Source organism: Ctenocephalides felis, unplaced genomic scaffold, assembly GCF_003426905.1.
Source record: "Ctenocephalides felis isolate EL2017-DRISC unplaced genomic scaffold, ASM342690v1 CF-g0.4_SCAFFOLD_03570, whole genome shotgun sequence".
Lineage (NCBI taxonomy): Eukaryota > Metazoa > Arthropoda > Insecta > Siphonaptera > Pulicidae > Ctenocephalides > Ctenocephalides felis.
The window spans coordinates 24,253,794-24,267,578 of NW_020539724.1; the positions used below are offsets into that span (position 1 = coordinate 24,253,794).

General features: G+C 30.0%; 1 long non-coding RNA gene across 1 annotated transcript in view; it reads left to right on the forward strand.

Moving 5' to 3' along the window:
- Positions 1-13,772, forward strand: part of LOC113382823 — a 67,654-nt gene extending 53,882 nt beyond the window's left edge. Inside the window, exons 2-3 of the long non-coding RNA XR_003367692.1 lie at positions 8,188-8,376; positions 13,617-13,772. This is a non-coding gene — a long non-coding RNA (uncharacterized LOC113382823). The remainder of the gene's footprint in view (positions 1-8,187; positions 8,377-13,616) is intronic.
- Positions 13,773-13,785: the final 13 nt, after the last annotated feature.

The following is a 13,785-nucleotide window of genomic DNA, read 5'->3' on the forward strand; positions in this document are numbered from 1 at the left end:
CTACTAAAATTGTTTAAAATATCTAATGATATTTTACCATTTTACGGATAACAATCAAGTACAACTTTTATCTTTAAATGCCACTCAAATGTAAAACATAAATTTACTAGAATTATTTTCATTGATATTTAGGTGACGCCGTGATTTTGCGCCTAAAATACCAAACGGTTGCTCCCGCCGTGGCCGTTTGCATCACAGTTGAGGCTTGGCGCGTGATTCTGCACCTGTGTGCCCCTTTTATTTGTATTTTAAAATGAAAAAAATTATACTCGCTTAAATAATACGTGTTAAATACAGTGTCCGGCACTTGGTGCCGCCCGTCGTTACAGGACTTCATCCTAATATAACGAAACATAATTTTTTAAACCAGAAATGTATGTGATTTTTTTTATTTTCTTGTATTTTGTTTTCCTTTCCAATCCTCTTTCGTATTTTGTCTTAGTTAAGTTAGACTTTTTTATCTGTTTAACATATGCGTGTCGCATGAAATAAAACTAATTGCTGGTAATTAACTACTAATGTTCAACTTCCAGCATAATAATAAATTAAGTGATATCTCTGAATATACAAGTTATAGATATTATTAAAAGAAATCGAACAAATAAAAATATTTTTGGCCCTTTAAAAGCAATTCGGTCTATAGATCAGATTAATGTTGGGCGCTGATTCAATGCAATAATGGAAACTTGTTCGAACAAACATACATCATATTTCTCCTTTTAGTTAGACTCTACACCAAAATCAGCATAGTTTAGCTGTTATGACGACTTTCACTACCGTAACCTGGCTCAACCGTACCCAGTGTCCCGTACATCATTCGGATCCGAAATGTATTACAGACAAAAGTTATTATTCGACAAAATAATATCAGCTACAAAGCCATTGTCTACTGTTCAAGCTCTACTGGTCTATTGTACATAAATTGTGTCATTCACTACTACCCACTGCTTCTCAATTAATTACTTCATATACGACGACAATGAACCGAGATTCATTCTCTCATATTTCTTCCTCCTATTGTTGCGATACATTATGTTGGCTTCGTTTTAATTAAAAAATTAACCGACGGTTCATGTCCAGCTACGAATCCACGGACGAACATTATAGGGAAAATATTAAATATTAAATGTTAAATGTAATATAGAAATTCATATACTATATTATATAATATATAATATATCATGCATAGAGTAGAGCGGGGTACAGATGTTCAATTCGGCTTTGAACAATTATATTTTGAAAATTTAACCATTTATATAAAAATAAACCTATTAAACAAGCAAGTACCTGATTATATCCAGTAAAACCAAAATCATCCAAAAATGTTTTTCAAAAATTTGTCACCTGGTCCTTTTTCCCAAGAGGCGCCAGGAAGCACCAGATCCATTGTTGTGTTTTTAATATTAAAAAGATTTTATAAAATGGCATCTACATTATTCAACTGACGCTGAATATAAATCTGATAAATGCATTTACAAGGATAACGCTGTAAATAACCTTGATCTGGTATTTCATCAAAAATATTCATCATCAGAGTTAGAATAATAACTCATTTAATCTATTTTTTGTAAAATTGCTTCTTTAACTTAATTTACTTTTTTATTTGCTATTTTTTCATTTTTTACAACTTTTCCAGAGTAAAGGTTGAGTTGGTCTTTTTTACCCCACCCAGATGTAAAAAATCCTCGTATAAATTGGTTGCAACAAACTGGTAAAAATATATGTTTTTGATTTGGAATCAGACGTTTCATACACAAAAAGCACAAACGTCAAATAACAATTTTATTATAAGTCCACCTTTCAAATGTGTCATTAATAACTCATACTGTATGTTAGGATTTATTTGTAAAACGCCTGATCGCACAGCAAATACATAGCTCTGTAAAAGTATGTTATTACCAATTCATACTAAGATAGACCCGTAAAATAGCGTTACCATAACATTTCCATTTTATCAGAGAATTGGTCCCTTAATGTAATATAGCTTTGTGACAGTATGTTATTACCAATTTATACTAAGATAGATCCGTGAAATAGCGTCACCATAGCAATTCTATTTTCTCAGAGAATAGGTCCCTTAATGTACGATAATATAGCCCGAGATGAGTTATTTTCACTTATTTTAACATATTTAACTTCCCGTAGGGTAAATTATAGTAATCGCAAAAAAATCGAAAATTAAAATTCGCATATATCTTTACGTTTCAAATGTTTCTGAATATTTTGGCATATTTTAGAAAAAATGGTTGTATGTGTGTATGTGTGTATGTGTATGTGTATGTGTTTGTGTGCAGATACAAATTCTCGTCGACGATTTCGGGACCACCGATCAACCGATTTGAATAATTCAAAAAACATTCGATTCACATTGATAAGGAGACGTGCTGAAGACAGATCTAGCCGTTCCTAAGATACAGGGCAAAAAATGCCAAAAATAGTAACTCAGTTTTTAAGAGAACGGAGCGTTCGATTTTAATAATTCAAAAAAGATTTCACTTGTATTGACAAGATGAAGAACTGATCACATTTTTGAGAAGGCAGGTTCAGCAGTTATTGAGAGTCATCGATAAAAATAAGTTAAAAAAATGTCATTTGGCGGTCAAAAATGTTTATTGAACATATGCACTTCAAATTATTAGATATTTTATAGAGATTTTAATAATGTGTACACATTTTGTGTAATTTTTTTTAGGGTTTCGTACCAAGATTTTTAATTACGGTACGGAAAGTTCCAGCAATTTGCCTTAAGGCACGATGCCATGCGCCCCACTAGTTTAAATTTATATTTTCAATTGAAAGTAGATATCGCTACAATTGGGCAGCCTTCTAATAGCCACATCTATGAAGTTGATAATAGTTGCAATATTAAGGTGGTTCTAAAAATCCACTAGACACGTATCAAGTCAATCAAAATATAATGATTACCTCCAATATCTTAGTTATTCAACTTTATAATATTCAAGCCTTTAATTTGAGGCCATCTTTTGAACCACTCAAATCATTAGACCATGAAGTGATTGGCACTACTACAATTCTAATTGAATCAACCTTTTGGTGAAATAAGCAATGTCAAGTAGAATATAGCAAATTTTTCCTCTTTTCTTGTGGATTTCAAAAATAACTAATAAATAGTATTCCATAGAAGCACCAACTTATCAGATCTTCTTGATTTTGATCTTCGAACTTTGAGCAGAGGATTAATACTTCGGAAATATTGGTATTTATATGTCAAAAGAATCTGATAGTAATATACTATGATCCAATGAATGAAAATTGCAATAAATGTGATTAATGCAAAGATGTTTACAAATTCATAATGAATTGCCCAAAAAGGTAGCGAGAAGGTACCTTTGCTACAGCCCTTCAATTTCACCTCTTATATTTAAAGTGTAATACAATGGCAGAAAAAACTGGAAAAATGTGAAAAGATATAATGTGAATGATAAAAAAGATACCAAATTAAATAATAAATAACAAAATACAAATTTGCATATCAAAGATCACTTTGTACACAGCATTTTTGTATAAATATTAAATTATAGAAATAAAAATATTTAAATTTCAAATTTATTCAACTATTTACCTTTTTCTGAATTAAGAATAATTATGAACCAAGTAGCAATATTTAAAAGTAGCCTTATTCTCGTGTAATAAAGTATGTATTCCTTAATGTATTACTAACTTATAAAAATTTTAAAAAAAGAATATATATTGTTTTGAATAGATATTTGAAAAGACGTAGTAACTATTTATTGTTTATAAAAAAATGATTGCATAATAACTAATATTATGTGTCTATGTGTTATGTTACGTGTATCATGAAATTAAATGCATTACTAAATAGATATATCATGTAAAATGTAATAAAATTTGATATTACCTCCGAAGTGCATTAAAACATGTTTTAATAGGATCAATGAGAATTTGTGAAAATTATTAAAACATCTGCTCATATATTTATTGAAAGCTTATATAATATGATTACTAGGACCACTATAAATGGAATGATCAATCATAAATTTTGGAAAAGCCATGTCATATTAAATATTCGTTGAAATATTCGAATATAATGCAATATGAGAAAGCTAATTCTCTGCTATTTTCATTAAATTACTCTAAATGATTCTATATAGCTACTATAATATAAATGGTTTGTGGTTGCTTTTACAATTATTAAGAACTATCTATCTCGTAAATTGTTTATATTACTTTTAGAATATTATATTTGTGCTGAATATAATCTATTATTTCTATGACAAAACATGATATTAATAAAAATCATGTCTGTAACTTTCCGTAGGGTAAATTATAGTAATCGCAAAAAAATGAAACTATTTTTTTTTATATATTTTTAAGGTTTTTGAATATTTTGGCATACCTTATAAATAATAGATGTATGTGTGTGTGTGTATGTGTGCGGATACAAATTTTCTTCGACGATTTCGGGAACACCGATCAACCGATTTAAATAATTCAAAGAACATTCGATTCGTATTGATAAGGAGAAGGCAGGTCTAGCCGTTCCGAAGATACATGGCAAAAAGTGCCAAAAACGGTAACTCAGTTTTTAAGAGAACGGAGCGTCCGATTTTAATCATTCAAAACACATTTTACTTGTATTGGCAAGATGAAGAACTGATTAAATTTTGGGGAAGGCAGGTCCAGCGGTTATGAACTCTCAATAAAAATAAGTTAAAAAAAAATGTCATTTGGCGGTCAAAAAAGTTTATTCGACATATGTACATCAAATTATCAGATATTTTATAGAGATTTTAATAATGTGTATACAAATTTTTTTGGGTTCCGTACCAAGATTTTTAATTACGGGACGGAAAGTTCCAGCAATTTGCCTTAAACCATAATGCCATGCACCCCACTAGTTGTGATTTTTTTCAACTGTGGGACTATTAATTTAAGCACTGTATTCTAAATTTAATTAACGATATCATATTATAAATTACATATTTTAGTAAAATTGCCCAGAGTAGTATGCTCATTCGTGAACCATATTATTAAACAATAGCATAAATTGTTTTTGAACTTTGAACTTTGAATAAAACGTAACAAATATAATAGCGCTCCTATTAAATACAAAATCAACGGTTTATATTCTATCCATACAAAGATTTATTGAAATCGTTGATAATTTTTTTAACAATTACTTACCAAACTAGTGATACATGGCATCGTGCCTTAGGGCAAATCGCTGAAACTTTCCGTTACGAAAAATAACATTTTTAAAAATTTTTGAAAGCTTTGAGAAAAATGAGATTCATGAGAGTTTTTGAAAAAAAATATTTTTTATAGTATTTTTAAATTTTTTAATACTTTGAATTTTTCTGAAAATTTTGATCTTTTTTTAAAGCAATCGTACTGCGTGGCTGGTATAAAAAAGAAATATAGAAGCGCGTAAGCGCCGCATCGCAGCCTAACAGATAAACATTGGAGCGAAAATTTGATGTGCAATGATCATCAAATGACTGTCAAATGGCATTTTTTTACTTATTTCACCTGATCTCCGAAATCGCTAGACCAGCCTTACTAAAAATTTAAACTGTACTTCATTTTGTCAATACAAATTAAATGTTTTTGAATTATTCAAATCGGTTGATCCGTGTCGGCAAAATTTGTATCCGCACACACACAAACGCAGCACAGACACACATTAATTACCACATTAATCAAAGGTATGAAAAAGGTTCAGAAACCTCTGAAACGCATAGATATATACGACCCAGTCATTTTTGAAAAAACGTCGATGAAGCCTAATTTTAACAAACATCAAAAAGACGCTGCTCATTTTTTAAAACTTTGAAGATTTTTTAAAATTAAATGACTTGTCTCAGGGCCGCAACATTTTATTAAATTCTTTAAGACAATGATATCTGTCGAAAAAAGAATCGGCCAAAACTTTTTTTCAACAATAACTTACAAGAAAATATCCCGACTGATCTTTACCAAAAACTAATCAGTATCATTCCCAACCAATATCTTTGGAACAGATCTTGAATTTTAAAAATAAATTCAGAATCAGGGGCTTAAATTTAGACGATTTTTCTCTCTTTTCTGCTATTTACAAAATAAACGACGAGATATTATCGAGTTACAACGATTGGCTTTTAAATTTTTGTAACTGGTCCAGCCGTTTTTGAGAAAACGTCGACAAAAAGTCAAAAATTGGCTCAAATACACACACACGCATAGTTTTTCCAATTTTGATTTCAGTCGGTTGATAATGACCTGAAACGTCGATAAAACATAAAGTTAGCAAATCGGATTTTTGACAAAAACATAAACTTATTCTTCGGGAAGGTAAAAACTATACACAAGTATAAAGTTTTTATCAAATGATCAAAATATCCGAATACAATAGTTGTTTAGATTCGCATATACGTACACAATTTCTCGTCAAAGATTTACATATAGTCTTCTGTATTGCTTTATATAAATCTACATAATAAAACCGAGTAGATTCGTTTATTGGTCTCTGACGTCGGAATTATTATCATATTCGGAGAAAATAAATGTGCTATATACTGGTACATTCTAAGTAACATCACAATTTATTTCATGATAAGTACCTATAGAGAAATATAATGTTTTCGATTATATCGCTATTTTTATCGGCCCCGAGCAGTTTGTTCATTCTGTGCAACATTATTGTCAATGACAAAGATCTTTCAGTATTAACTGCTTCCGACTCAGTTTTATTGCATTTCAGTGGAGAACTCGTTCACTGAGATTTATATATAGATAAACTTATGAAAACTTTAACATTTATAGTTATTGTAAGAAATAGTTAGAATTATTTGATGTCCTGATTGTACATCAAATTATTTGAGGATACATCATAGAACTACAACAAATTATGAGGGAGTTACAGACAAAATGATATGGTTTTTGAAGTAAAACTTCTTTAGGCGCGACTAGGGTGTAAATCCGTACTAATGCAACGGAAGACCGTTACGACAGAACTGTACGTCATTCGCTTTCGATTAAATAATTACAATTCGGGTCGAATGTGATATGTCGTCGTGTATGTGAATAGAGATCTGTCGTTGTATGCATACCGGCATCAACGTTGTATGCGTTCCGATATCAACAAGGAAATTGGCATAGATAAATAAACATTTTAAAGTGACATCGTAGTACAAATCTTCATTTAATGAAAAATGCCTAAATCAGAAGAATATTTTACCCTGTTCTTTAAAATATTGATTAATAAGATTAATGATTAGTAAGTTTATTGATTAGAAATTATTTCTATATCATTCGTAGTTTCTATAAATGTGGGGTAATTTGAGACGGCCAAGGAGTAAACAGATACAATGTTTTATTTTAATTTTAATGGAATTTTACAAAATAATAGCCACATTATTCAACCAACGCATACATTTCATGAATATTTTTTTCACTTTAAATGACCTTGATCTGGTATTTTGTAAGCAATATTCATCAGCATGATAGAAAAAAATGCTTCATTCAACTTGATTTACTTTTTTATTCACAATTTTTTTGTTTTTTACACCTTTGCCAAGGTAAAGGTTCAGTTGGCCATTTTTACCTCACCTAGATCTAAACTTTTATATAGGTTATATGAATAAAACTGTTGAATCTAAATTAAAATTGAAAATACATTTTATAAAGCAATTAAATAACGTATACTTAAACATTATATCAAGATCTCGCAAACTAAACAACAGTGCTCACAACCAAAAAAAATACTTTTGTTATGGATTTTCAAACATCGCCGATCATCTCCCGATAGTAACGTCGTAAGAATCAAGGTTATGGCTCTTTATATATACTTTGCCCTCTACTTACAAATATTGTTATTAAAACATTCTTAACTTTACTTGCTTTTGAGATATCGGTGATAAACCATTTCACCCGCGTATCTTTAAGCCCCGTTCTACCCTATAATCAAATACTAAAATTTTATTAACAAAAATCTAGAATTCAACATGTTCTGTGATAATAAATTATTTCTTGAACTATTAGTATTCCCGCACTAACGTGCTAACGCTTTAAGTATTCAAACTGAAACACAATTTGCCGTTCGTTCGAAATGTAATTTATTTTTTCCAGTTTCCGAATCGAATTATCTCCGTAGCTTGTAAAAATTTCATATGAATTTTCACCTCTCTTTCTACTTTACAATTTTAACTATATTTTTTTCATTTTCAGGTGCAGACAAAGAAGCTATTGTACTTTAAAATGGGAATGTATTAAATTTACGGACAATCGACTATGTGAGAATATTCGCCTAGAATCTATCCAGGATAAAGAATAGATTTTAATTTAATAGAAGTTTCGCTTTGTGTGGGGATCTGAAAGATAGACTCATGAATGGAGGCGAAGGAGATTTATACCGAGGTAATTTCCTATCTTAGGTATATATATATATATATATATATATATATATATATATATATATATATGATAAATATTTTTGCTATGGATATTGTCAATTTATTTCTCAAACGCCGGACATTTGCCTGAGCTACTCCTATGTTACATACGAATCATATATTTTCTTCACAATTGACTGTAAAGATTTGTAAAAGTTTTAGATATTTAATGAACTAGCCAGGCACTGTGCCTTAAGGCAAATTGCTGGAACTTTTCCGAAAATTTAAAAGTTTTCAGAGCTCTATTCCCTATTGAATATTGCAAAACAATTAGATTTTTTTAAAAAAATGGATTTTTTTTCAATAATGGTAGAGTGGAGCACAAAGGGCCAATTTGACTTTGAGCAATTATATTGTAAAATCCAAACCAATTAGATTGCAACAAATATTTCTTCAGAAATTACCATCTTCAGAGTTGAAACAACTATTCTGTTCGGACGTATTTTAATATTATTATATTGGCCATGTGGCAGCAATCTTCATGGCATTGAAAGTTTTCACCTTAAAGTTGCTACCTTTGTAGAGGGGTGTAGCGAAGAGTTTAATGGAACTAATTAGAATATTAGAACTGCAGCGAATACATACAAATACAAAACAAATCCGTGTTTAACAGTGTAGCTGAAAAGGTTAAATTATAACCCAACAACCTGCGTTATCGAAGGAGAGTTTTAATAAATTCCTTAACTACGTGACGCAAATACATATTCATTTAACTTATCTCTTGTGAAACTGTTTTTTTTTTTGAGCTTAACTTGCTTTTTTATTGACTAATTTTATATAGATAAAAATATAGCAAAATATGTACTCATTATTGAAATCTCTGATGATTTAATTTTTAACCTCCTAATGGCTTATTTTTAAACTTTTTCATTGGCTTTTCGAATCCCTAGAACCAACTTTGCCAAAAATTTAATCAATTCTTCATTCCATTTATCCATTGACAATAAACATCTAATTTACAAGGCAGTAATAAAACCCATATGGACTTATGGCATTGAATTGTGGGGCTGTGCAAGCAAATCCAACATAGCGTTAATGCAACGTGCCCAATCGAAAATATTGAGGCAGATTACTGATGCTCCGTGGTTTGTTAGTAATAAAACTTTACACGGCGATCTTCATATTGATTTTATAAACAGAATAATACAAATCAACAGTATAAAACACTTTCAAAAACTACAACATCATTCAAACCAAATAGTCACTCAGCTTCTTGAGACATCAACTTCAAGAAGACTGAAGAAGACTGCCCGAAGATAATATGGAGGAACCTTAGTACTACCACAACCTTATACGAACAGAATAGTTGAATCTTTTATTGAAGTGATTCTCTAAATATGATTGTAATATTGATCCGATAAATTTATATGTGTGTTTGAAAGTGTGTGTGTATGTGTGTGAGTGAATGACATAAGCCAAATAGCTCATAGAATAGTCATGTATTCTGATTGCTATTGAAAATAAAAATTAAAAAAAAAAAAAAAATCTTCATTCCGTCAAAAGTGCCAAATTTCAAAATATAAAAAAATTTAAATTTTCAAGTGTCATTTTTTTTCAAAAAATTCAAAATTCTGAACAATATCATTTATGCAGTTTTCAAGAAATTTTAAGCATTTAAAAAAAAATTGGTATGGGAAGTCTCAGCTTTAAAGCCCGATGACATGCACTTGTTTGGAGTTACGTTTCCAAAGTTTGTGATAAAAAATTCTACATTTGTATCTTTTGATAAATCATAAATGTGATCATTCAATAAGCTTACAAAAAAATCGCAATACTCCTAAAGAAATAAAATATATATTATGCATTCTATACATACTATATCGAAAAGAACAAAAGGAAAAAGTTAAATACCTTTTGTAAAATTTTAACAAATAACTTTCGATATTTTGATATTTTCACTATGGAAAGCTAAAACGATAGAGATAGATTAACAAGTCTTCTCTCAAAACTAATTCCATTCGATTGTTATTTAACGATTGAAGTAAAACTTCTGTTATTATGCGAGATGGATTTTAAGTTAAAAATAAACACATCATAAAACAATTTTGAGTAATGTTTATTATTAATATTGTAACACTCGTGATGCATACATTTATTAGTTTCAACCATTATGCATATTTATATGAAAATAAATTATAAATTATATATTCATAAAAGCATTAAAAGTATTTATAACTACTTCAAATGTGACATGATTGGTGTGTCATTGCAATTGGCATTTAGAACTTAAACCTTCATTAGAGAAATGAAGTAATTGCTGATTGCTTTCAGTGACACATGATACGACGACCAATCACAATCGACCCGTTAGAAATGATATCATCGAGAGCGAATGACGAATCATTGGCACTCGACTTGGCCGTAACGCACTTCTGTTGCATTTGTACGGATTTACACCCTAGTCGCGCCTAAAGAAGTTTTACTTCAAAAAATCGCATTTCGGATATTTCTGGTAAATAAAAATAATAACAGTACATTACAAAAAACAGTTGGAAATCTAAGTCAATAGATTCTCAATTATAGTTACAGACCTTAAATTAAACTGTAATATGATCGTCAATATCTAAAAATAGAAAGGAATTATCAACTTTTCAACCGCCTACTTGCGCCGACTATGTAACTTCTATTAGGGCTTATCGGATTTCGCCCACTATTAGGGATGCAAATACACTATGTAGGCGCAAATATTGAACATGCATCTGATATTGAAGGCATTCCACTCAATGAATAGTTTTTCATGGTTTAAAACCATAATTTCTATATTTATTTAAAATATCTTTTGTCTAAAACATATGAGAACTCTTACAACTCATTACATTTGCATTATTTCGTCCGTTCGTTTTTCTATTGCAAATCTATATCCAAGTGTAGGATTGTTCTGAAAGTATGGTCGTTATCTCTTTAAAGTATAAAACAATATTTATAATATAAATAATGTTTGATACTTTAAAAAGATAACTTTCATATGATGAACAAATATTTCACGATAATATATATAGTACTTTTTGCTATTTTACTGGAATTTTACCACACTTATATCTTTTACCAGAAAAACTTATATAAATATTTTGTGGCTCACGGCTTGATGTAAAAAAAATTTAACGCAATTTTAACAGTGATTGGAATAAATAATATTGTTACGAGGGTGGGTGGAAAAGTTTTCGACCTTACATTGATACAATATTTTTTTTTTCTTTTTTTTTATTTATTTTTTAATATAGTCTCCTTGTAAATCTTAACACTTTTTCCAGCGATGAACCCATCTCTGTAACCCATCTTAATAGTACTTGGTAATTTTCTGTGAAAAAATTGCATACTGTGTTTATTCCTTCCTCGTTTGACGAAAATCCTAATCCTTTGAGTGCTGTTTTTAGGTGAGGAAATAAAAAGAAGTTGCTTGGATTCAGGTTGGTTCAAACCGTAACTGGTAGGTTTTTCCATAGCAAAGACAACGGCGCTTTGTCTTGTTGGAACATGATTCCCTTTCTTGCAAATGTGGCTCCTTTTTCGCAATTGGTGCCTTGATCTCGTCAAGTAATAATCTATTAAAATAACTCTACGACTATCCCATGAAACAGTTTCCATCACTTTCCCAGCCAAAAACAAAGTTTTTGTTCTTTTTGGATCAGTTTTCCCTCCTGCATTCCATTAGTTTGACAGTAGTTTTGTTTCGAACGTATAATGATGCATCCAAGTTTCATCTGCATTACTTAATCAGCGCTAAGATTCAGATTTATTACGCCTAAAGTTCGTTGGCAATGGTGATACGAAAATATTTTTGATGCGGCCGTTTAATATCAGTTCGTGAACTTTAGCAATGTTCCCGTCAGAAGTCGAAATTTTTGGTCGTCCCGAACTATGTATATCCACGTTTAAACTCATCGTCAGATCCTAAAAATTACAGTGATAAATGATAGTGTAGATGCCCCCATGCCCAGAGTCCAATTCATTTTTAATTTGCGTAAGCGGATTGCCTTCCAAAAACAAATGTTTAATAACAGCTCGAATACTAAATTTTTTCCATTTTCCCAAAAAAACTTGCATGTGCTTCCTTAAACGGCCGTTTAATTGACAGCCAATTTAATTGTCCATGTAAGTCCATATACAGAAAAGATTAAATATGCAGAAAATATTGCATTATCTTACGATTATTGACTTACCAATCTTTCTCTTTTTTAGTTAATCAATTGTACTTTATAACTTAATTAACTGAGATTTAGCAACTTTTTAAAATTTTATGAAAAAAATTTGCCCATTTTGGCTCATTATTCCAAAAATCGATGCATTTTTATAATTAAACAACTTAAAGCAGGTCTGTAATAGTCGTGGGCGTAGCTCAGGCAGTAGCATGCCCGACTCACACGCTAGGTATATACTAGGTTCGAGTCCTAGCATTGACAAAAAAATTGTGTTGGTAAGATTAAATTAAAAGATAGTATTGAATGTTAAAAAAGTAATATTGTAGGTGGCTAATGCTTTAAGCAAGCAAGGCCAATAATAATAAATAAATAAGCCTGCGATATTTTACCATGCGTTCAAGACCATAAACTTCATCATCATATGAAATTTCGTAAGAATCGCCAAATAAAATTCAATAACTGATTACGAAGAAACTCTCCGACTAATCTTTACCAAAAACTAATAAGCACGATTCGCAACTGCTATCTTGTCCACCAAATTTTCTAAATTGGTTAAGGATTTCTGGCTGAAACGTGATCGGAACATTTGGCTATTATAAAGAAACACATACACATACTTATTCCAAACACAATACAATCACAGACGTTATATTTCGCCAGAAAGATATCAATTGAAAGACGCACTGATCATTATTTACTAGTAAAAAACAAAATCTTTCGAAATTAACAGTTGAAAAATTGATCAAAGTGAAAAGTAGTTAAATATCAATCCTTTTTTATTCAGGCGATTATTTAGATATATTTGAAATTTTATGTTACTTGTCATTAGGCAAAATGCTACTTACGCCTAGTTTATGTATTTTTAATTCACAAGTCTATGTATTGTATATCAAAGCTCATACATTTATCTAGAATAATCAATTTTTGTAAGAAAACTTCATTTAAAATGATGGTTTGATAATTACCAGTGTAAATTTAAATTTTAATTCGTTTTTAATTTAAATTGTGGATTGATTTTTAATATTAAGTTTCAAATACATTTTAATAAAATTTTTCTTTTTTCCAGATTCAGTCTCGGATGAAGGAATATGAACATACTGCAAAGGATTAAAATACTTTTCGATTTAACACGAACTGAAAAACTGCTGTAAAACCATTATATTACAAGCAAAAACTGGTGGGATAAGTAAATTTTTAATTTAAAAGAAATTTAGTTGGCCTAAGATGATGGATTT